Source organism: Gopherus evgoodei, chromosome 4, assembly GCF_007399415.2.
Source record: "Gopherus evgoodei ecotype Sinaloan lineage chromosome 4, rGopEvg1_v1.p, whole genome shotgun sequence".
Lineage (NCBI taxonomy): Eukaryota > Metazoa > Chordata > Testudines > Testudinidae > Gopherus > Gopherus evgoodei.
Window position 1 is genome coordinate 31,958,398 of NC_044325.1, and position 24,221 is coordinate 31,982,618.

At 41.6% G+C, this 24,221-nt stretch overlaps 1 long non-coding RNA gene across 1 annotated transcript; it reads right to left on the reverse strand.

Moving 5' to 3' along the window:
• Positions 1–745: 745 nt before the first annotated feature.
• Positions 746–23,588, reverse strand: LOC115651377. Its single transcript, XR_004000343.1, has 3 exons — positions 23,578–23,588; positions 20,454–20,458; positions 746–831 (listed from the first exon to the last, which is right to left on the reverse strand). It is a non-coding gene; the product is annotated as an uncharacterized LOC115651377 (long non-coding RNA).
• Positions 23,589–24,221: the final 633 nt, after the last annotated feature.

Consider the following 24,221-nt stretch of genomic DNA (forward strand, 5'->3'; position numbering starts at 1 on the left):
TGAGCAGGGAGTTGGACTAGATGACCTCTTGAGGTTCCTTCCAACCCTGATATTCTATGATTCTATTTTCCTCAGTAGGATTTAACTTTCAGTGTTTTGGGGATACCTTTTGGCCTCTAACTGCTTCTTTTACTTTGTTTAGCTGGCACTTTTTTTGGTCCTTTTACAAGGTTTTTTTTAATTTGGGGTATACATTTAATTTGAGCCTCTATTACAGTGTTTTAAAAAGTTTCCATAGAGCTTGCAGGCATTTCACTTTTGTGACTGTTCCTTTTAATTTCTGTTTAACTGGCTTCCTCATTTTGTGTAGTCCCCCTTTCTGAAGTTACTGCTACTATGGTGGGCTTCTTTGGTATTCTCTTCCCTCTCCACCCCCCAGAAGAATGTTAATTTATATTATGGAGCAGTTCAGCTATATTCACCTCTTGGATCAGATCCTGTGCTCCACTTAGGACTAAATCAAGAACTGCCTCTCCCCTAGTGGGTTCCTGGACAAGCTGCTCCAAGAAGCAGTCATTCAGAGTGTCTAGAAAATGGTCCCTTCTGGTCTTGGAATCTACAAATCTTAAAGTGAGAGGAGAATCAGTTTTCACTGCTGCCTCAAGTGCGAGCCTCTGTCTAGGTACTTTCTGGCCCTCATTGCTGCAGTATGAGAGCACCTCACCTTTTAGGCAATGCTTGTCTTCTTTCCAGCTCTCTCTTTCTTTAGCTCCTGGCAGCATTGCTGGAGCTGCTTTTGTAGACTCAAACTTTAAGGTCAGAAGGGCCCATCGTGATTATCTAGTCTGACTTTCTGCACATTGTAGGCAACAGAACCTTACCCACTCACTCCTACAATAGACCCCTTACCTCGGGCTGAGTTACTGAAGTCCTCAAATCATGGTTAAAAAACTTCAAGTTACAGAGAATCCACCAACTCCCATAGGGAGTCAATGGCTAAGCTCTGAATGGGATCCCAAAGTCATCTTGTCATGCAGGACAGCTGCTGCAGTGGTGCAGGAATAACACTATCCAGAGCCATTTGAAAGATGAGAGTGGCAGAAATGCTGTTGTCAAAAGGTGAATTAAATATAAAAGACATGCTCAGTAGAGCAAATACAACATCTGGGAATGGCTTTAACCCCCAGACCCCCTCCAAGTTCCCATAAGTTAATGTTCCTTTAAGGACTGCAGAGTAAGAATGACTGCTCATAGACAGTGGTGTTTTGAAAGGACAGTGGGGGAAGAGAAGTGTTTTCTGTACCTGACAAAACAGCATGTGGAGGAGGCAGATCACTTCTAAGATCCATGCAACTGACAATTGAATATAAGGTTCTGAACTCTTCACAGAACCTCGTTCTTTTTGCTGTCATTACTGATCCATGACAGAACCTTTAGGAGTTACCCACACTGTACAACAGGTGAAATCCTGGCTCCACTGAAGTCAGTGGGAATTTTGCTATTGACTTCAATGGAGCCAGGATTTCTATTCTTGCGTCCATACACAATGTTTGTAACAGTGCCCACGTTCAGTAGGCAGCATTACAGTTGCACTTTATCAGAGCAATGCTCATCACCATGGTACCCTGGGGGGGGGGTCACTGCACCATTGCAGTAGCAATGTAGGCTCACTATGTTTGTCCACCAGGCACAGTGCCTCAGTGCTTCCGTATCCTCTTCAGAGATCACTGTCTCCTCTACTCCCAATTTACTTTGTTTTGAGCTACTGCAAATTCTATAACATTGCTGTACTGCAGCTTATTAAACAGAAACTTCATCTGCATAATCTGTAGGGTTCTCTTGTTTTAAAATGTAAAGATGATTTTTATGCAATCCAAGCCGTTTAATTTTACAAAATAAGGCTGTTTTATACAAGGAAAATATTAATTAATATGCTTCACTTAAAAAAGTAGCTAGCTAGATAGCTAGATTGTGGGAGTAGTAATCCACAGTTAATACAAAGCCCTATTTCTGAAACCAGTATGAAAATTATGGGACGGATACCCACAGTGCACTGGTACCACAACAGCTGGAGCATAAAGTTACACGTGCTCAGGCCTAGCGAAGTTGACAAAGGTGGGAATCTTATGAAGCCTGAAATCAATCTGGTTGCCCAGTGGATCAAGGATGCGTGGGTGTCCATTCCCTCAGAAATGATAGAAAAATCATTTAGGAAATGCTGTATCAGCAATGCTTTCAATGGGTCAGAAGATGATGCTATATTTGATGATGACACAACAGAGGCTTATGATGAGAAGGAATCTAAGACTGAAGATGAAACTGCCGACAACTACGATGACAATGCAGGTGCAGCTGTGATTGAAGCTGAGATTAATGAACTGCTTGGTGAATCAGAGACTGATTCAGACTTTGAAGGATTTTAAGACTTTTTAAAGTCTCATATTGTTCTGTTACTTGTTTTAAATATCCATTTGCTGATTTTAAATATTGACTGTAATTTTGAAGACGAATACACATTTGTTCAGTTATTATAATGGGTTTTTCATTAGATTACATACAAATAATTCTAGCAAAACTTTCAAGTGTTTCTTGAGATGCCAGCTTTTAAAATATAGCAGATGTTGGAAAACTTTGGCTCCTGGCTTGTCAGGGTAAGCCGCTGGCGGGTCAGGATGTTTTGTTTACTTGGAGCATCTGCAGGCACAGAGCCACTCAACTCCCAGTGGTCGTGGTTTGGCGTTCCCAGCCAATGGGAGCTGTGTGAACGCTCCAGGTAAACAAAAGGTCCAGGCCTGCTAGCAGCTTACCCTAATGGGCCAAGAGCCAAAGTTTGCCAACCCCTGAAATATAAAAGTTCAGCTTACGAAAGGGTCATACAGTTTTTGCTATTTTTACCTATCCATCTTGGAGGGGGAGTCGGCTTATAAACGAACAGGCTAATGAACGAATATATATGGTACCCATTTTCAGGGTCTCTTCTACTCCCCACCCATTGGCACCCCCAGGCACGAGTGACGTCAATGGAGCCAGGATTTCATCTGTTTTACAGTGTGAGTAACATGTTCATACTGGAGCAGACACATTGTCAGATTTGATGGATTTGGCTTGGTGCACAAGTTTGCCATTATGGTTCCAAAGTTCTGAAGTGTTCAATAAGCAAACACTACCAATGTCTAAAACACTATTCAAGGAATCAGCATGTGAGCAGCACTGATATGGGCAGAGGACAGATCCTGGAGTTAGATTTAGATTTCTTTCAAAAGAGATGAAAAGAAAAAGTGAGACAAGACGGGGAAAAGTTACCCAAAGGGGGTAATTTTTGAACTCTCCTTGTTCTGTCTCAATCCATATTTCCAACACCATGAAAAATAGTGCTCAGAGTTTATATTTATGTTTTAGTTTCTGCCATTCCAATAAAAACTTTACAAAATAAAGGCTCACAGCTCCTATTAAACTGAAATCTATAACATGCCCTTAAGTATGACAGAGCTACTGCTCCATCACAGTAATAAACCAGTAGTGCAGGAAAGGAGCTATATGTACGTTGGAGCCAAATTATCAAATCACTTTACTGACAAAACCCCACTTAAGTCAAACTTTTCCTCAGAAAATGTTAATCTAAACATGCTGGTTCTCAGGGAGAGAAAGGAAATGTGTAGTGCTAGCCTTGCCTCTGTCATACTGTACAGATAGTTCCAATGATATTTTGCCTGGTATAGAGCCAAATAGTCTATTTCCAGTCAGCAAACATTTTAAACAATAAAGGTCCCTGGAAGTCATAAGGCCATTGTTTGAGAAAGTGCAACATAAAATATGTTAATGGGGTTTCTGGACACACTTTCTAGTCAAGGAACATTTATAAATAAAAGGGAAATAAATTGCTAACAGATGTTGTTTAAAATGGTCACTCAATTGTCATAGAGGTCATAAGATACATACAACTAGAGGCGGGTGACTTTTTTTTGACTAATAGTTTGACCAAAAAAATGCAGTTTTGCTCCAAGCTATTAGCAAATTTGATACTGATTGTTTCAGCCATTCACCAAAAAGTCAGAGGAGGTGGCAGAGGAGGTGATGGTGCTGCTGTCTTCACCCCCACCAAGGTTTAGCCCAATGGTTAGAGAATTCACCGAAGAACTGGAAGATCCAGATTTGAATTGTTTGCCTAGAACAGACCCAAAAGAGACTTTCGATTCTGAAAAATTCCAAAAGATTTCAGATTTGGTTTGACTCAAACCAATTTTTTTATTATTAGGAACTGCCACAAAAAAAGGTAAAAGGTAGTTATTCACCCAACACTACAAATAACTAAAGCTGATTGAAAATATTTCAAGACACATATTTTTTGATAAAAAAGGAAAATTTGCCACAAACATTGGCAATACTTCTTTTTAGTGAAAAATGTTGCCACCTTTTTCACTGAAGTGTTTGTCAAAAACATCAACAATATTTTTCATTTATCAAAAACGAGGCTTCTGGCAAATTTAAAATGTCAACATCCATTCAGATGACATCTTCAATAACATTTCCAAAAGGAATTTTGAGGGGGAAATCGCTAAGAAGTTTGTCAGATATTTTGAAGAATGAAAGTGGGTCAGTTTCAAACCTTTCTAAATGAAAACAACTTTGAAATACTGAAATCTTTTGCAGAATTAAATTTTTGTTCTTTGACCAGGTTGCATTAGCACCAAAGCTAATAGCCAACTATAATACCCTCTATAGAGAAGAAGTCTTGTTTAGTGGTTAGGGCACTAATCTAGGACTTGGAAAACCTGAGTTCAAGTCCTTGTTTTACCACAGACTTCCTATGTGACCGTGGGCAAGTCGCTTAGCTGCTTTGTGCTTCAGTTCCCAATCTGTAAAATGGGGTGTTGCGAGGACGTATACATTAGAGATTGTGAGGTGCTCAGACAATATGGGGGGCAACTTAGGCACTGGGTTATGCAGGATGTGTGGCCCAGGCTGTTTTTGAGCCAGACGTACAACCAGAATGGCGGGCCCAGGTTAGCTTCCTGGCTGCCCTAAATTTGAGTGGCATCATACCCTGGTGTACAGGGTCTCATCGCCACTCAAATTTTGCCTTGTTTACCCTTCTCACCCCCTCATCATTTCAAGGATTTCAAGAAGACAGACTTTAGTAAACTCAGGGAGTTTTTAGGTAAGATCTCATGGAAAGCAAGTGTAAGGGGGAAAATATTGAAGACAAATGGCAGTTTTTCCAAAGAGATGTTATTGAGGGCAAACTATCTCACTGCATACGAAAGATAGAAAGTATTGCAAGAGACCACCCTGGCTTAACCAGGAGATCTTCAATGATCTAAAATAAAATAAAAATAAAAAAAGTCCTACAAAAAAGTGGAAACTATGTCAAATTACAAAGGATGAATATAAACAAACAAATAGCACAAGTATATAGGGACAAAATTAGAAAGGCCAAGCCACAAAACAAGATCAAACTAGCTAGAGACATAAAGGATAACAAGAAAACATTCTACAAATACGTTAGAAGCAAGAGGAAGACCAAGGACAGGGTAGACCCATTACTCAAGGACGAGGGGAAAACAACAGAAAATGTGGAAATGGCAGAGGTGCTTCAAGACTTCTTTGTTTCGGTTTTCACCAAGAAGGTTAGTGGTGATTGGACGTCTAACATAGTGAATGCCAGTGAAAATAAGATAGGATCAGAGGCTAAAATAGGGAAACAACAAGTTAAAAATTACTTAGACAAGTTAGATGTCTTCAAGTCACCAGGGCCTGATGAAATGCATCCTAGAATACGCAAGAAGCTGACTAAGGAGATATCTGAACCAGTAGCAATTATTTTTGAAAAGTCATGGAAGACTGGAGAGATTCCAGAAGACTGGAAAAGGGCAAATATAGTGCCAATTTATAAAAAGGGAAATAAAGACAAGCTGGGGGTTACAGACCAGTTAGCTTAACTTCTTATCCGGAAAGATAATGGAGCAAATAATTAAACAATCAATTTGCAAACATCTAGAAGATAATAAGGAGATACATAACAATCAGCATGGATTTGTCAAGAACAAATCATGTCAAACCAACCTGATCGCTGTCTTTGACAGAGTGACAAGCCTTATGGATGGGGGGGGGGGAGTAAATGGTAGACGTGGCATATCTTGAATTTAGTAAAGCTTTTGATACTGTCTTGCATGACCTTCTCATAAACAAACTAGGGAAATGCAGCCTAGGTGGAGCCACTATAAGGTGAGTGCATAACTGGTTGGAAAACCATTCCCAGAGAATAGTTATCAGTGGTTCAGTGTCATTCTGGAAGGGCATAAAGAGTGCAACCCTGCAGGGATCAGTTCTGTTCAATATCTTCATCAATGATTTAAATAATGGCAGAGGGTACACTTAAAGATTGAGGATGATACCAAGCTGGGAGGAGTTACAAGTGCTTTGAAGGATAGGATTATAATTCAAAATGATCTGGACAAACTGGAGAAATGGTCTGAATTAAATAGGATTAAATTCAATAAGAACAAATGTAAAGTACTCCACTTAGGAAGGAAGAATCAGTTGCACGTATACAGAATGGAAAATGACTACCTAGGAAGAAGTACTGCGGAAAGGGATCTAGGGTCATAGTGGACCACAAGCTAAATATAAGTAAACAGTGTAACACTATTGCAAAAAAAGCAAGCATCATTCTGGGATGTATTAGCAGGAGTGTTGTAAGCAAGACATGAGAAGAAATTCTTCTGCTCTACTCCATGCTGATTAGGCCTCAACTGGAGTATTGTGTCTGCTTCTGGGCACCATGCTTTGGGAAAGATGTGGAAAAATTGGAGAAAGTCCAGAGAAGAGCAACAAAAATGATTAAAGGTCTAGACAAAAATTGGGTTTGTTTATTCTGAAAAAGAGAAGACTGAGAGAAGAAAGGAGGGAGAAAAATTGTTCTTCTTAACCTCTGAGGATAGGACAAGAATCAATGGGCTTAAATTGCAGCAAGGGAGGTTAAGATTGGACATTAGGAAAAGCTTCCTCACTGTCAGGGGTGGTTAAGTACCAGAATAAATTGCCTAGAGAGGCTGTGTAATCTCCATCATTGGAGATTAAGAGCAGGTTAGACAAACACCAGTCAGGGATGGTCTAGATAATACTTGGTCCTGCCATGAGTGCAGGGGACTGGACTAGATGACCTCTCAAGGTCCCTTCCAGTCCTCTGTCTGACATGTTCATAGAATCGTAGGAGTGGCTGGGCCAAATTTGAGTGGCATTGCAACCCTATGCAACAGGTATGATTGAGGTATGCCAATTGTCTCTCTCCTACTTGGGAGTCTTCAGCCCCCAGACTCCCAAGTATAGAGGACTTTTCCTCCTGGACCTCATAAAAAATGCTTTAAACTTGGGGCCTTAAAACAGATAGATATTGATGTGCTTATAACAACTGTGGTTCACATACTACTCCAGTCCATAACATATTAACCCTTTGTAAACTATTTATAAATGCACCTTTAATATAAAATGTGACCAAGTTTCCATTGTTATTGGAGAAGATATCTTAAGTCAGTATATGGTCTCATGTACAAAACAGACAGCCATCCTTGACAAATCTAGTACTGATCACCATTATAAATGGCAGGATTTGGGGATATTTACATATTGATTTAGAATCTGAATGCCTCAAATCTTCAATTTGCTTGGGTTTATTTCTTGACTCAAGCAAAGAAATGTTTATTTAAAATTCTGAGAGCAACACCATTGATTAAGCCAGGTGGATAAGTGCAGTGGCTTATAGAAAATTGATATGGTAATACACTTAACCTAAATACAGAGCTCCTGGTGTACTATGAAGACATTATCAGAAAAAAAACAGCAACTTTGAGTGCCCTTGCAATGGGCCTAAAGCTCAGTTTAATTAGAATAGATAGTGCGTGCTTTGGTTAAAGAAAGCTCCCAGGGCATAGTGTATTGTTGTTTGATAGCAACATTACTCGTTGTCTAATGAGGCTGTTAGCTTTTATTTAGACTGGAATGCGAGAGGGAAATCTTTTTGTATCTCTTGTTTACAAGAGACAATTGGAGAAGTCAAATCCTCAGAGAGACAACCACCAAAAAGGAAGAGACTATTACATAGTGGTTATGTAAGAATTAGGCCTTTTCCTGTAGCCATACTGTAAGGTCTGAGGCCTTTTTCTTCAGTCATATTAGAAGAGCAGCAGCCATGGGCCAAGAAGCAGAAAGTCACATTCTGACATTCCATCTAAATTACATTAAAACAATGTAATATCATGTTCACATACCATGGATAACATTGCTACTTTTCTCAGAAGGATCATTTGGACATCCCTTCTTTGCATCCTTACAAAGAAATTTACATTGATGGAAAAGTTCACTACATATTTCCTAGAAGCTTATAATGTATGGTCACACCTATATCAATCAATAGACGCTTAAAACAGGGAGCTTCCCAAGAGGGACACATGCCTACAAGCAAAATCTCCATCTTGCCTGTACAGAAAGTTCTATGAAGCATTTTGAACACAGGAAAGTCAATCACATTACATTTGGCCTTAATCTGCAGACCATCAAGTTCTGATGTAGTTTACTTTTGCCATTGACTTCCATAGGAGCAGGGTCAAGGCTGAGGAGGGAGGCCCAAAGCATTCTACCTTTAAGGACTTATGACTCATATCACTTATGAAATGTCATCCTCTGGGATAAGAACCAAGGAAATGTAGATATGGCATTGGCCACCTAGCTGATGAAGTCCAGACTATGAGTGATACCAAGAATATGAAAATCTCCTGTGATCCTTTTGTCCTACTACTCTTTTTAATTTGATTTTGCTCCCCCTCCCCACTTATCCCATGTGACCTTTTCATCTGCCTCATCTCTGCTGTGCTCTCTGACTTCATGTTGACCACCCTCTTCTTTAATACTTATGTAAAAAAACAACTTGTACTGTCAATAATTCTGTTTCTGTTTAATAAAACAACAAAGGAGGAGCTTTTCAAAGGCTTAAAAGGTAGTTAGACACCCAGTCGCTACTGACTTTCAATGCGACTTGCCTACCTAGCTGTCTTTCATGCCTTTGAAAGTCTCTGCCCAAAGTGCTTGTATTTTCTACACTGTTCCCCAGAGCTATTGATTTTTCTATTGATCTGAAGTATTTATATGGTCCCTGGTCCAGTGTTTGCAATGTCTTAACCCTCCTGTGAGATAGGGGAGTGTTGTAATCCCCATTTTAGGGGCACATTTGTTATGGTGTTGCTTGGCTGAGTCAGCAATGCCTAAGCCCTAGGTTGCCTGCACTGGTGGAATTTTCCAAGTTAAGTGACTCTGTGCCACGTAGGCTCGCTTTAGAGTGAACGGGAATAGACAAGCACATAAGAAAGGGATTTTTCAGAAGCCAGTCAGCTGAGCAGGGGGCCATGTAAATTAGCCATGAGAGAAATGCCAAGGAGAGGAGCTTAAGTGCTAAGTGGCTGAGCTGGGCCAGAGATAGGCATCTCCCTTCACTTGGGATCTTCAACTGTGAATCCTCTTCTTAGGCCTCTAAGCCAGGTCAGTTGCATAGATAGATGGTTTCAGCTCCTACAGTGTTGGCTGTCTCTGTCTCCTGCTCATGTTCCTTACCTCTCACGCTCACCCTCACCCTCAGTTTCCCTTCTATCCTGGCTGTCTTGTGCTGGTATCAAGTCTTAGGCATGTTCGGCACATGCTGACAGGATAGGGCCCCCAGTGGCGAGACAGGTGTTCCCCTGCCTCATTTGAGAATCTCGCTTCAGGGCCTCTGGGGCATCAGCTCGAGTTAGGGCTCAGCAGCACATGCGTGGTGGGGGGGGGAGGGGCAGGGGCAGGGGCAGCAGCACTTAGCTGGCATCTTCAAAGCAGCCTAAGAGCTTAGGGCTCTGAGGCACCTCAGGAGGGGAGGTGACTGCTGAGTGGTGCTTTTGAAACTGTTGTCTAAATGCTTGTGCCTGCCTGCCTGTGTCAGCACCTAAAACCCTTTAAAAATCTGGCCCTAAGTGACTTGTCCAAAATCACCTATGAAATCAGGGTCTCCTGAATCCCAAGCTAGCTCCCTAACCCTTTGCCATCCTTCCTCCCTTCTCTGTTACCAACTGTCCAAGTGGGGAACAGATTGAATTTTGGTTCATTTCATTGTCCTTCTCCCTATTTTGGCTACTAAGATTTATTCCAATTGCAGCCTTTTCTCTTTCCATTGTAGATCCCAGTTTTCCCATTGCCTTTGTCAATATAACTTCCCTCCAGGGCATTTCACAATGCTCCACAGATCAATTTTTACCAGGAAAGACATTTGTTGTTTACTGGTCCCAGTACTTAGCTTCCCAAGCATTTCAGATGCGATAGTAATTTGGTGACTAGATCGTGGATGTGCCCTAGTTTCAGCCTTGTACTCGATTCATTTTACAGAACTGGGTCTGCGTTAGCCTCTGGCTATGGTACTGAAGCTGCAGATGGTAAAGCAATCTTAAAGTAACTCAGCTAGCATGATTCCCTCTGTAATCTCTGCAACAGTTATTATTCTAGGCAACACCTGAGCTATTAAACCACTCAAGACAGAGTCTGTTTTCCTAATTATAAAATGTAGAGATGGCAAAAAAGCAAACTACCAAGCCCATCTCTCTGCCATACCAAGATTGTTCCCTATTGTATGTTTATTAGTGAATCAGAGTTCATATTTCCCTTTCACTAAACTCACTGTATTTTACATAGCCAACCTGCCTGCCTCCAGTTCCTGGGGCAGTGATGATTTTCAGAAAATGAATGTAACGATAGGCAGTATAACTTCCATAAGTATGGGAAGTGAGTGTGCCATTTGTGGGAGTACGATTTTTTTTTTAAAAAGGGACACTCAAGAGAAACAAGTCATTTTTTAAATCTTGTTGGTACTAATGCTCAGTTAGATGAAAGCTAAAATCTCATTTTGAAATTCACTTATTTTTCAGCATTAACATTGTTCCTGTGCTCTTTGATCATGAAGCTAGATCTGCCAGTGTCACATGTGTTTCACTTTCACTAGATTAGCACAATACTGTTGGGCTTGTGTCCAGCATTGCAAGAAAACTTTTTAATTAAAAAGCTATTTTCACTGATGTTTAATATGGAAAAGCATTGCAATTCATAATGAGAGACAGTGTGATCCAGGGGACAGCCCAGCGGAATAGAGTCTAAAGAGTTCTACCCCCACATTTGCTTGGCATGTGACCATTGCAAGTCATTTAACTGCACCATGCCTCATTTCCCCATCACTAAAATTGGGATAATGATATTTAGCCACCTTTGTAAAGTGCACTAAGGTCTATAAATTGAAAGCCCTATATTCACACTAAAGTATTATTTACTACTATGATAAAATGTGGCTGAATTAGTGTTCTTGCAACATCCCCTGTTTTAATCCATGTCCTATCTTTTGGTCATGAGGTAAGATGATCATGTAAATTGCTTAAGTGACAATTTCATTACAACAAAAGATTTAGTGAAAGGTAACCCCAATCCTGCAGTTCAGTTGCAGACAGCAGAATTCTTTGAAATGGGCATGAGTTTTGCCTGCATAAAAACAGCAGCCCTGACTGGGGAAAACCTTTTATTGATTTGGATTTTAACTGTTGCTTCTTTTGGTGCAGCTTAATTAATCTAATTAATTGAATCAATATGAGGCTCTACATTACAAGACATATTCCCCCTTATTAAGGGCTGCAAAAATCTATGTGCCAGCTCCTCAGCTGATTTAGATCAGTGTATTGTCAATTTACACCAGCCAAAGACCCAGCTGTAAGTTTTAGGATTTGAGGACAAAGATAGATAGAAGAGGAGTAAAAAGCATTTTTGATGTCTATCATATTTTCCTCCACTGTAGCCAGCCATCTGGTCTTGGTTTATTATAACTGATGTATTCTGTTGGGAGGATCAGGCAGCATCTGCTAATGCATTTACATTCAAATCCTCACTGCAATCCCATCCATTCTCCTTTTTTAATGAAGCAAAACACATTTTGTTGTAAGGCTACACAGTTAAATGCTTTTTCTGTGTTTGGGAGGTCATATTATGCTAATATTATTAAATATAGATATATAGATTGATCTATATATAGGCTAACAATTTAGCACAAGTAGCTTCTATGCCAGCCCATTAGCCCAAGCCCCAGTCAACTAGCGCAGGCCAGCTGTGAGCTTTTACTTGCAGTGTATATGTACCTTCAGTGGGGCTAGTTCATGGAGGCTTGTACTAACTATTTGTTTGGATGCAGTTGTACCTCCATAGTTTTGCTTTGTGTTGGGGGCTGAACCCTAAATTTGTGTGAAACACAATTGAAGCAGCTGAATTTCAACTGGTTTTGCATTACAGAATATCAGGGTTGAAAGGGACCTCAGGAGGTCATCTAGTCCAACTCCCTGCTCAAAGCAGGACAAATTCCCAACTGAAACATCCCAGCCAGGGCTTTGTCAAGCCTGACCTTAAAAACCTCTAAGGAAGGAGATTCCACCACCTCCCTAGGTAACCAGTCATGTGACATGGTGAATTTCATGTGGTTTGGATGTAAACACCATAAGTCAGCCCAAGATCCCTTGAAAGACCAAACCTTTCAACAATCCTGATGAGAGTTACAGGGCCTTTGTAATTAAACCCGAAACCAGGCAAATTTCAGGTGGGTTCAGGTTTCATTGCAAACACTTTGCACACACTATTCAGAAACACAAAGGTTTATTAAAATGGCCCTAAGGTGGGAGCACTGAGGACAAAATGCGGCCTCTGGTCAAGTGCATGGGCGGGGTAGGGGCATGCAGGGAGCCTCTCCCTCACTAGCACTCCCGTTCAGGAACAAAGCAGTATCTAGGTCTGTTACCCCTTGGAGCATTAGGTGGGGGAGATGGCCTGCATGCCTGCTGGTATTCTGTGGGCTCAAGGGGGTTTGGTTAGCTAAGCCTTAGGCACCTCCTGTGACTGCAGGGAGCACATGCTACTTTTTGTAGGAGGACAGTAAGGTTCACCTCCCCCCATCCCACATCTCACCTGGCCCCTTTGAACCGCTTCTCCCAGGACCGGTCAGGGACCCACCATGTAGCTAATCCAGTTTTGCTCCCAACCCCCCATTCAACATCACACTCATTTTTATCTTCAGGTTGTGACAGCAAAACCCCAGAAATCCAAAGCCTAGACTGACACTCAATCACTAGCCTTAGTCACTGGCAATTATACTACAAAAATACTGCAATAGACCACAAGTCAAAGATACAGGCACCAGAGTTGTTTGTGTCCTCCCCAAATCCCATACGTTTAGGGGACTTTGTTTATAGCTTCCGTCACTGTGGTACCTGAGCAAGACACAAACCTGAATTAATCCATCATCACACTCGCCCCATGAAGTCGATCAGGATTAGCATCCAAGTCTATTATAGAGTCAGGAATTGAATCTAGGTTTCCTAACTCCTGGTCTACTGCCTTAACCACACAACCATCCTTCCTCAGCTAGACTTGCACTGGGTGTGGCTGGAGTACCCTCGCATCCAGCTATTCTGGGCAGCAACAACTGCCTGTAGGGGCCCAAGTAGTTGTAAGTTAGAGTCACCTCCAGGGGTGCTTAACTCAGGCCAGGGACCCTCATCCATGGAATCCAAACAACAGTGGCATACAGCCACCTATGCTGCCCCCATGGAACTTCTTACATGCATGCTGAAATACCTACACCATTTTAATAAACCTTTGTGCATCCCCTCCAACCTGCAGTTTACTTCCCTGGGCCACTTCCCCACAGCCCCAGAACCTTCTCCTGCCTGGTCTCAGGGCCTCAGCATGTCAGTAGCCAGCCTAGAGTGCACTCTTGCTCCCGGATCCCACTCAGCACTGCTCTGTCCAAAGTGCTAGCTGCCCTCTGCCTGCAAGGCAGTCAGTCCCAGTCCCAGTCCCAGTCCCAGTCCCTCCTCATCCTCATCCTCATCCTCATCCTCATCCTCATCCTCATCCTCATCCTCCCTGAGCTCCAGGGAGTGACTGACCTGCTCTGCCCTGTGGCTCTTCTTAAAGGGTCGAGCAGGCCTATGATTGGCTGTCTCCTGCGCAGCCTGCCTATGGTTTTCTCCAATTGGTTGCCTGTTGCACAGCCTCCCTAGGGTTCTATTAACCCTTTATAGGCTAGTGTGGGGCTGATGCCCCATCACACACTATCCCACTTAAGACTGAATGCCAGGTGGTGTGTGTGGCCTCCCTTACTTTCCCCGCAGATGTTATCGCAGGGTGTCCCCCTCCTGTCTTAGGTTCTCCATTAGGAGGAATAAGTTGTCCTTCTCCTCCCTGGTAATCCTATTTTTCCCTGTTTGTGCCTCTGCACCATCTTGTGCTATTAGCAAGGCCAGTTCGGTGGCTTTCAGCCTTTCCCATAGCCCTGGCCTTTGCTCTGCTGGCTCTCCCAGTACCCCTTCTCCCAGGGTCTGAGTTCCCAGCTTCCTTCAATGGGGTCTCCTTATAGGTCCCCACATCCTTTAGCTGGATGTTTAAGGGACCCTTCTTTCTCTCTCGTTTCTCCTTTCTCTCCTGCTCAGCCCCTTTGGCCTTCTCCACCGTTTTGGTGCACCCCCTAGGGTATCTGACATCTCTTTCTGTTCCTTTCTGTGCCCCTTGCCCTTCTCCTGGCTCGGGTCCCCTTTCTTATCTCCAGTCGGGATGCTGCCCTTCCCTGGGCTCCTGTTCTGTCTGTGGGGACGCTGCCTCTTCACATGCCCTGGTTCCCCACAGGCAAAACAAACATTCCCCCTTCCTGTTCTCTTCCCAGGTTGGGTACCTTAGGGTTTCCCTGCTCTCTTCCCCTTGGGGATAGACTTCTCTTCCTGATAGGGGCACCCTCTTTTCAAGTGTCCCCTCTGCCCACGGGGATAACATCGCCCTGGTTGGGCTTTTGGCCTGACCCTCGGACCTGGCTTCTGGAAAGACAAAATCAAGGAGCAAGAGATAATTTAGTCTTCAAGCTTCTATAGTCCTTGGCCTCTCTATTGAGACTCTTATCTATAGTGCCAGTCATATCACAGAATTATAGAAGATTAGGGAGGGAAGAGACCTCAGGAGGTCACCTAGTCCAACCCCCGGCTCAAAGCAGGACCAACCCCAACTAAATCATCCCAGCCAGGGCTTGCTTGTTTTATATAATATCTGCACACTTCCATTAAGCTCACTACCTGGATTTAAACAAGGCCATAAAACACCTAGTGTATGATAACAGCTTTCAGTTACCATTGACCTGAGCCACCTATACTGAACTAGTGACTGAGAGGTAGATGAAAATCTCTGGATCTTGTTATCCTTGCTCTGAGTTTCTCTCCAGGAGCACAGTGCCTTTCTTGTTTAAAATCCTTGAATTTATTATTTTAATTATTTTGGACCTGGTCCTGCCATCCCCTTCTCTTCACTAACGTCACTTCTGATTTATGCCCCAGGTAAGTAAGAGAGGAATCAGGAGTATAGTCTTCCTGGTTAGCTAGATTTCCCTTTCGGTCTTGCCTCTCCCTTCTGCCTCTTCTCTAGGAAATTGATCAGGCCACAGTCTATAAAATGGAGGAAACCACTGCAAAAGGCCTGAAGGTGGTGGGCCACATCCTGTGGGGGTGCTGAGCAGCTTCTGTGTGTGAGCCTGTCATAAACAGATAGCTAAGGGTTAATGTCTCTTTCACCTGTAAAGGGTTAACAAACAGTGACCTGCAACACCTGACCAGAGGACCAATCAGGAGACAAGATACTTTCAAATCTGGGTGGAGGGAAGTTTGGGTGTGAGTTCTTTGTTCTTGGTCTGTTGTCTCTTTGGGCTTTGAGAGTGACCACAAGAATCTCCAGGCTCTCTAATCTTCTGTTTCCAATTTGTAAGTACAAAGGTAGAAAGACAATATAGGCTTTTACATTGTTTTTCTGTATTTGCAAATGTGTAGTTTGCTGGAAATATTTTAAATTGTATTTTTTCTGGATAAGGCTGTTTATCCATTTTCTATAAGCTAAAAGACCCTGTAATATCCCATCTTAAATTTACAGAGATTATTTTTTACTCTTTTTGTCTTTTATTAAAAACTTTCTTTTTTAAAGACCTAATTGATTTTTTACTCCTTGTTAATGCTAAAGTATTGAGTCTGTATTCCCAAAGGACTTGGTGGGAGGGAAAGGTAAATTTCCTCTTTGTGTTAGATTCACGGAGCTTGAATCTGTATTGCCTCTGGGTGAGGGGGAGAAGGGGGAGAGAAACCTGATCTCTCTGTGTTGTGTTTCAAGGAGTTGAAGCACGGAAATCTCCTGGTGTATCCAGGCAGGAAAGATCTGGGAGGAGGTAAAGAGGGGGGAGGGAATGGTTTATTTCCCTTTGTTGTGAGACTCAAGGAATTTGGGTCTTGGGGTCCCCAGGGAAGGTTTGGGGAGACCAGAGTTTATCAGGTACTCAGAATCCTGACTGGTGGCAGCCTATCTGATCTAAGCTGGTAATTAAGCTTAGAGGAATTCATGCTAGTATCTCATTTTCTGGACTCTAAGGTTCGGATTTGGGAAAGAATACTATGACAGAGCCTGTAGCTTCTAATGATGTCAGTGGGAACTAAGTGTGCTCAGTAGCTTTCACCTATCATTCAGAACTTTGCAGAATCAGGCCTTTTAGGAGGGACAAAAATCTGGGTGTAGGTTTCCTACCTATTGAATTCAGTTTGAGTTGCTCCATTACGGCCTTTGGACCTCTGAGCATGTGGGGGTATATTAGGATTATCAGACAAGGCACATTCAAGGCAGACAATGAACTATCAGGAATGTAAATCATTAGTTTACTAAAGTCTTATTAGTACAGTGGTTGTGCCTAGACACCCATCAGGGATCAGGGCCCTATTGTGGTATTTGTGTTCACATAAGAACCAGCCCACTGAAAGCATTCCTACCATCTGCTCTACCAGACAGCCCTGGCAGGAAATTGAGACTGGTTGTTTTTTAACTGTTGGGACAATACAATCTACCTTTTGATAACTGATTATTTCTCAAGATTCACTGATGTTGCCAGGTGGCTCAACACCAAATCAAGTGCAGTTATGGAGAGGATAAAACACCATCTTCGCCAGTTACATGACTGACAATGGTCCCCAGTTCTCCTCTGAGCCCTTTAAGAGCTTGCAGATACTTATGGATTCTCTCATATCACATCCAGACCCTGGTTCCCCCAGAATAATGATGTCAGAAATTGAATAAAGAGTCCAAAATTATTCTAATCTCACAATAGAGGCATCCAAAAACATAGTCCTCCAAAGTCAGTATATAAAGAACCAACAGACTCTTCTGAGGAATCACTTTAAGGAGGAAGCCACAGACATTGGGAAGAAAATACTCCAGGCTGCCCAGAAAAAAATCCTGCCCCCACCAGTACAAGCACAAAGGGATCCAGAGAGGGCTATAGTAAAATGGAGAAAAGAAGAAATACAACAGCTCATGAAAGAATGACCATGGAGTGGCAAACGGCTTTGTCTAGCAAGAGCCCCCCCATGCAAGAGATGGCTTTATTTCCTGTGTCCACAGACTTATGCCTCACTATAAGCCCCCTGGTGGCCACTCTAAATAGAGGCTCTAAATATCAACTTCTACCACAGTCCCTGCCCCAATGGGTTTACAATCTAACTGTATGATGCGAGATAGCAGGTGGATACAACAAACAGGTGTGGGAAGCACAAGGTAACAGTGAGCTAATGATATGAGTAACAAGATGTGGTCACTGGACACCAGCTGCCTAGCCCTTGTTGAGTGTTTTGTCGGTATCACAGCAGATGTGAGCTTTGAAGAGAGATTTGAAGGATGACAAAGTAGTGGCTTTGTGGCCTTTTTTTCAGGAAGCTTGTCCCATCTACATGGGGCAGCGTGGAAGAAAGCAAAAACCTATTTGTTGATAAATTTGACTGATGGGCAATAGAAGTGGAGCAGAGTGGGCGGATCAAGAGCTCACTACCAAATAAGAGATGAGAAACAGCATGTCTGTTTAAAAATGCCATGAACACCTTTGATGCTGAAATGGTTTTATCACAAAATTATTTTGAAGAGTGCAACACTATAAAACCTAACTACAATAGGAACCCAGTGATTATTGACTGAGGGTGAAAAAGCACTGACAATCATTTGCCATGACGGAAAACATATTTCCTCCAAGATCCAATACAATTGCATATGTATTTATAGAGAACAGTTGCATTTATTCCACCAAAAACATTAGTTAGTCCACTGAGATTGGTAATTTAGAGGACACCTGACTGTGGGGACAGTGACATGGATTAAATTCCTATCTAGCTAAACCTTAACTGCACAGCTTTACAGTGTAACCTGATCCTTCACTTATGTGTAGCATAAAAGAACGAGCACATTTCGTGTACTTGGGGATTAAGGCTTTATCCATCAGGACAGCTATTGTTATTGGATGAGTGAAATAGAAGCCTTTTCCTCATGGATATTCTGCTGCTTTCCTTCTATCTCCTGGATATATGTTCAAGCCATTTTTTTTTTTTACAATTTAATGTCATTTTTCAAATCACCGCTCATCATAATAAGAAAAATAGTCATCTGGAAAGTGGAGAGAAAGTGCAGTCACTCCATTTTTTTTTTTTGGATGTATGGCTTTTGACAGGCCTGGTTTTCAAACAAAACCTCTACATCCATCATGACTTCATTCTGTCAGTGCAACAGGTCAATATGTTTTCATCTGAAACCCTTGTCATTCATTTGTTACTAAACCAAAACAATCACAGCCTCTTAAATAACATAACACATCTTCTAAGCCCTAATTCTTCTTTGAGCAAGCGACTGATTTTATTTTTCTTTCTATTAGTGAGGCTAAGAATTCTTTTCTTGTACATTCTTAAATTATATGAAAACAATTTAAACAAAATTGCAAGAGTAAAATTACAGAAAAGAGGTAAATGAGATTATCTGGGTAATTATGGGCTGGTTAGCCTGATATTGATCCAAGGCAAAATAAGGTAATGGATGACCTGGAACTCAAAGGTGGAAATATAATTAGCAACAGTAAACATGGTTTCCTGTAAAATAAGTCTTGTAAAACTTTGACAAGATTACAAGTTTGTTTAATTAAGGTAACTGTGCTGACACAATATACTGTGTATATTTCTGTAAGGGAGTTGATTTAGTACCACATAACATTCTGATAAAAAAAACTAGTACTGTGCAAAATCAAAATAGTACACATTAAAAGGATTAAAAGCTGGCTAACTGATAGATCTCAAATTGTGATAGTGGAGAATCATCGGTGGGTGAGTGTTTCTACTGCAAAGATCAGTTTTGGGATCAATATTATTATGATATTTTCATCAATGAAGAAAATATACAATTATTGCTGATAAAGCCTGACATTGAGGATGACACAAACTGGTGAGGTGGTAAATAAACTAGAAGGGCTGGTCACTGTTACAGAGATATCTGGATCACTTGGTAAAGTAGGAACAAACAAACATGCATTTTAAAACTGATAAATGAAAGATCATACATATAGAAACAAAGAACATAGGTTACACTTACATGAGGGGGAATTATATCCTGGAAAGCAATGCCTCTGAAAAAGACCTAGAGGTCATAGTGGATAATCAACTGAGAACATGAGCAATCAGTGCTATGCTGTGGCTAAAAGGGTTAAAGCAATCCTTGGATGTATTAACAGGGGAATATCAAACAGGAGTAACAGAGGTGATATTACCTCTCTCATGGGTGGTATTACCTTGATATACAGCATTGGTGAGACAATTACCGGAACAGTGTCCACTTTTGTGCCTCACTTTAAAAAAGTAAAAAGCTGTAAAAGGTTCAGAAAAGATGTAAGGTTTGGAAAACATGCCTTATACTTAAGGCTCTGGATCCATTTAGCATATCACAGAGGCAACTTGATCACAGTCAAGTCAATCATATATCCAATACTAAATGGCTCATTAATCTTACAGACAAAGGGATAACAAGATCCAATGGCTGGAAGCTGAAGCTAGGAAAATACAAACTGAAACTCAGATGCAAAGTTTTAACAGAGAGGGTAATTAATCCTTGGAGATTACCAAAATGATATGGTAGATTTTCCACATGACCTCTTAAAAGCAAGATCGGATATCTTAAAATTAAGATAGGATGTCTTTCCAGGAAAAGGCAATTTAAGCTGCCTCTCTTCAATGAAGTTTTAGACGTAAGGGATGAAATCCTGGTCCCGTGGAAGTCAATGGGAGTTTTGCCATTGACTTAAATAGGGCTAGGATTTCACCCCAAAAGTTTTGTCTGTGATAGACCATTACAGCACAAAACTGAATAATATAAAGCCTTAGTAATTTAAGGAATCATTAAAGCTCATATCATACCATGCATGATAACATGTATGAATTTTACTCTTCTGCAGTAGATAAGTGTATAGATATAAATAGCTTAAAAAACTTGGGATAAGTTTAGAAGAGACTTTTTTTTTTACTCCTTGCCATATAAACTTGTCTCACTCCACTTCGCTTGGCTTAAAGTCAATATCTGAATAAAACAACCATTACTTGTACTTTTGTTTTTACTATCTAGTGTCTTCATTTGTATCTTGTTTCTTCTCTCATATTCAGAGTTTCTTCTGCCTTATTAATGAAATACCAGCTTTCTATAGCTGGTGATCAACTTATCTACTAACACCTGTTTAAAACTATCAGCTTTGTTCCCAATGAGGGACAGAAGTATTATCTTTAACAGAGAGGACTTAATACCTGCGTTTCTGGTCAAATTCAGTGGAGGATCAAATTAACTAGTAATGGAGTTGAGCAGAAGGCTCTGCAGAGCCAAATCCTTTGTTTTGCAGAGTTTTTATACACACAGGCAAAGCCCAGCTCCCCTTTGTGCCTCTGAAAATCTCTCCCTACATACACAATGTTTTTTCAATTTGCACCAGGGTATGAAAACCAAAACAAAATTATGATCATGTGACAGGATACAGCAAGAGTAAGACATATCAGTATCTCTCTTGGTGTAATTCGGTTGGATTCAGCAGAGGAGTTACACCAAGGATGGAAAGGACATGGATTATGGCCTCTTGATTTGTTATTGACTTGTAAAATGGCAACCAGCAGCCTCATCTGCTAAAGTGGGGGGTTCAGTGCTATCAAATTTGACTGGGGATGGACATTTGCAATGATTCAGACAGCTAAGGAGAGTTCATATCATGTTAGTGTACTATTCAACAGCAAATAGCAAAGGCTCATGAGGTTTTGGTGGCCTCACATCAATTGCAATTGATTTCCTTGCCCCACATGGTAAATTTCAGCAACAACAGTGGGAATCGCAGCTTGAATGTGCTGATGTCCTATGACTCATTATAGCCAGCTGAGATTTTTCTCACTGGGTGCCTAAAAGAAGAGATGAGATGATAAAGAGGAAGATAATGAGCCTCTATATGCGGACATGCACAGTGCAGTGTTCATCTAACTTTTCAGAGGAAGCATAATCATTTAGACCTGCCTCTGAGGGGTTATCAGGGCAGCATTCAGGGAAACAACCAAGTGACTTCTTGTGCCGAACTGCAACTGACATCATCCACCCATTACAGCAGTCAGAACAACCCCCAAGGAAAGTTGTGGAGGCAATTTGAACGATCTTCCCCAAGAACTTCAACTTGGCTTTGGTGTCCTTTCCTTCCTCCCTTTTATTGTTGTGCTGTGGTGCTGTGTGCTCTTAAACAACTGCTGTGCTTTATGCAAGAGGTGGCCACACTTCAATGATACATTTCTTACCTACCTCACAAGGCAATTGTGATGCTGAGTTTCTTTCTATATATAAAATGATTTGACCCTCCGATAGCCCTCTAATCTACCTGTGCTATAGAGTAGTATCTCCGTCCTCTTTGTTATCATTATTTAGTCAGGGTAGGGTATCACTCTAGGACACTAACTATGATCTGGTGAGACATAGCCCTCCCCTCATCATGTTTACATACCTATTGATAGAAGTCAATATTTCAATTCAAGATTCAGGCCTGGACTGGTGTGCATGGATGTTGCCTAGGAAACTGACTCACTCTCCTCAGACATCTCCACATAACTGGAGGCTAAGCACAGGTCCATTGATCTGTGGATCCATGTCTTGGTAGGCAGGGATCCAGGGTACAACAGACCTTAGATCCACAGATCTATTGTTGGGGCTCCACTGCTGTGGAACAGCAGTATCATGAAGCAGCAGGGGAGGGGGGAGATCCAAGTGATGACAAGTACTAGTCTAGGCCCTTTGTCTCCGAATTTAGCAAGCTGTCTGGCTAAATTTAGTGCCCCTGTGATCTGATCAATACTTGGGGCTTTGCTAGGCTGTTTCCATTAGGAGGAGAAATGGATTATACACATCAGATGATTCAATCCTGTTTGTTTGCAAACAATGTACACAAAGTCCTGCTTCTCTGAACACAGTAGAAATGAACAGCAGCAGCAGTTTCCTTGATCAGAAATCCAGCTCTGTCTTTGAAGCATGTACTGAGCCAAAAGAAGCTTTGTCTGGCTTCCTCCCATGGCCACACACACAACTGCTTCCCTCACTTTCTTCTGGCTTTCTGTTGACTTTTTTGCCCTTCTTATATTACCCCCCAGTCCACTTTGTCTGCCTCAAGAGCCAAGAATGCTTCCTGGGTTGCAGGTTTTGTCCCTGGCATGATTGTTAAACAGTCTTGTCCCTTGCTTGTTTAGCTTGATGGCTTTGTTTACCTTATAGACTCATAGACTCTAGGACTGGAAGGGACCTCGAGAGGTCATCGAGTCCAGTCCCCTGCCCTCATGGCAGGACCAAATACTGTCTAGACCATCCCTAATAGACATTTATCTAACCTACTCTTAAATATCTCCAGAGATGGAGATTCCACAACCTCCCTAGGCAATTTATTCCAGTATTTAACTACCCTGACAGTTAGGAACTTTTTCCTAATGTCCAACCTAAATCTCCCTTGCTGCAGTTTAAGCCCATTGCTTCTTGTTCTATCATTGGAGGCTAAGGTGAACAAGTTTTCTCCCTCCTCCTGATGACACCCTTTTAGATACCTGAAAACTGCTATCAGGTCCCCTCTCAGTCTTCTCTTTTCCAAACTAAACAAACCCAATTCCTTCAGCCTTCCTTCATAGGTCATGTTCTCAAGACCTTTCATCATTCTTGTTGCTCTTCTCTGGACCCTCTCCAATTTCTCCACATCTTTCTTGAAATGCGGTGCCCAGAACTGGACACAATACTCCAGTTGAGGCCTAACCAGCGCAGAGTAAAGTGGAAGAATGACTTCTCATGTCTTGTTTACAACACACCTGTTAATGCATCCCAGAATCACGTTTGCTTTTTTTGCAACAGTATCACACTGTTGACTCATATTAAGCTTGTGGTCTACTATGACCCCTAGATCTCTTTCTGCCATACTCCTTCCTAGACAGTCTCTTCCCATTCTGTATGTGTGAAACTGATTGTTCCTTCCTAGGTGGAGCACTTTGCATTTATCTTTATTGAACTTCATCCTGTTTACCTCAGACCATTTATATATAAATGTACTTTCATTTTCCTCCACCTGTAACCAAACCGGTTAGACAGGTTAATACATAGTCCTTTGTCGAGGGCAGGCTAGGCTTATCTATTGCCTCCCAAATACATTTTAAGAACATATTTCCAGCACACATCTATAACTCTTTTTATACAACCTCTCATACATCATGCAATGATTTTTGGGATTAATATGTCACCAGTTTACTGATGACAGCTTACATGAAGCCTTTGAGATATATATTATGACAACAGTCTATTGGGGGCAATGAGTGTGTCAGGCCTGATGTGAGTTACAGTAAGAGAGACCTCTGCCATTTGGGATTGAGGGGCTTCCAGGGTCACACTTGTCACGGTGTCTGGTATGGGTCACAACTAAGATGTCTAACAGTTTCAGGTCAAACAGTCAAAAAACTGGACAGATATTCCCAAACTGGTAGTATGTTCTATAATTTGATTAAATCAAACCAGCAATAAATGTGTGCTTCTGGATCACTGTGCTAGCTAGCTTTCCAAGGAGCCATCCCCTTAGGCACTCCAGCCTATATTACAACTCAGACAAACTGGACTTCTGCGATCAAAGGTTATTAAAACCAAAAAATCACCATACATTAGGTTCTTCCAGCCCCAAACAGCCAATCACTTACCCCAAGTCAAGGTGTACTACAGATCTCGCCAAAAACAATGATGAAGACAATATCTTCAGAAAATTGACTAAAGGTTTATTAGCTAAGAAAAAGAAATGAGAGTTATTCAGAGGTTAAAGCAGGTAAAATACA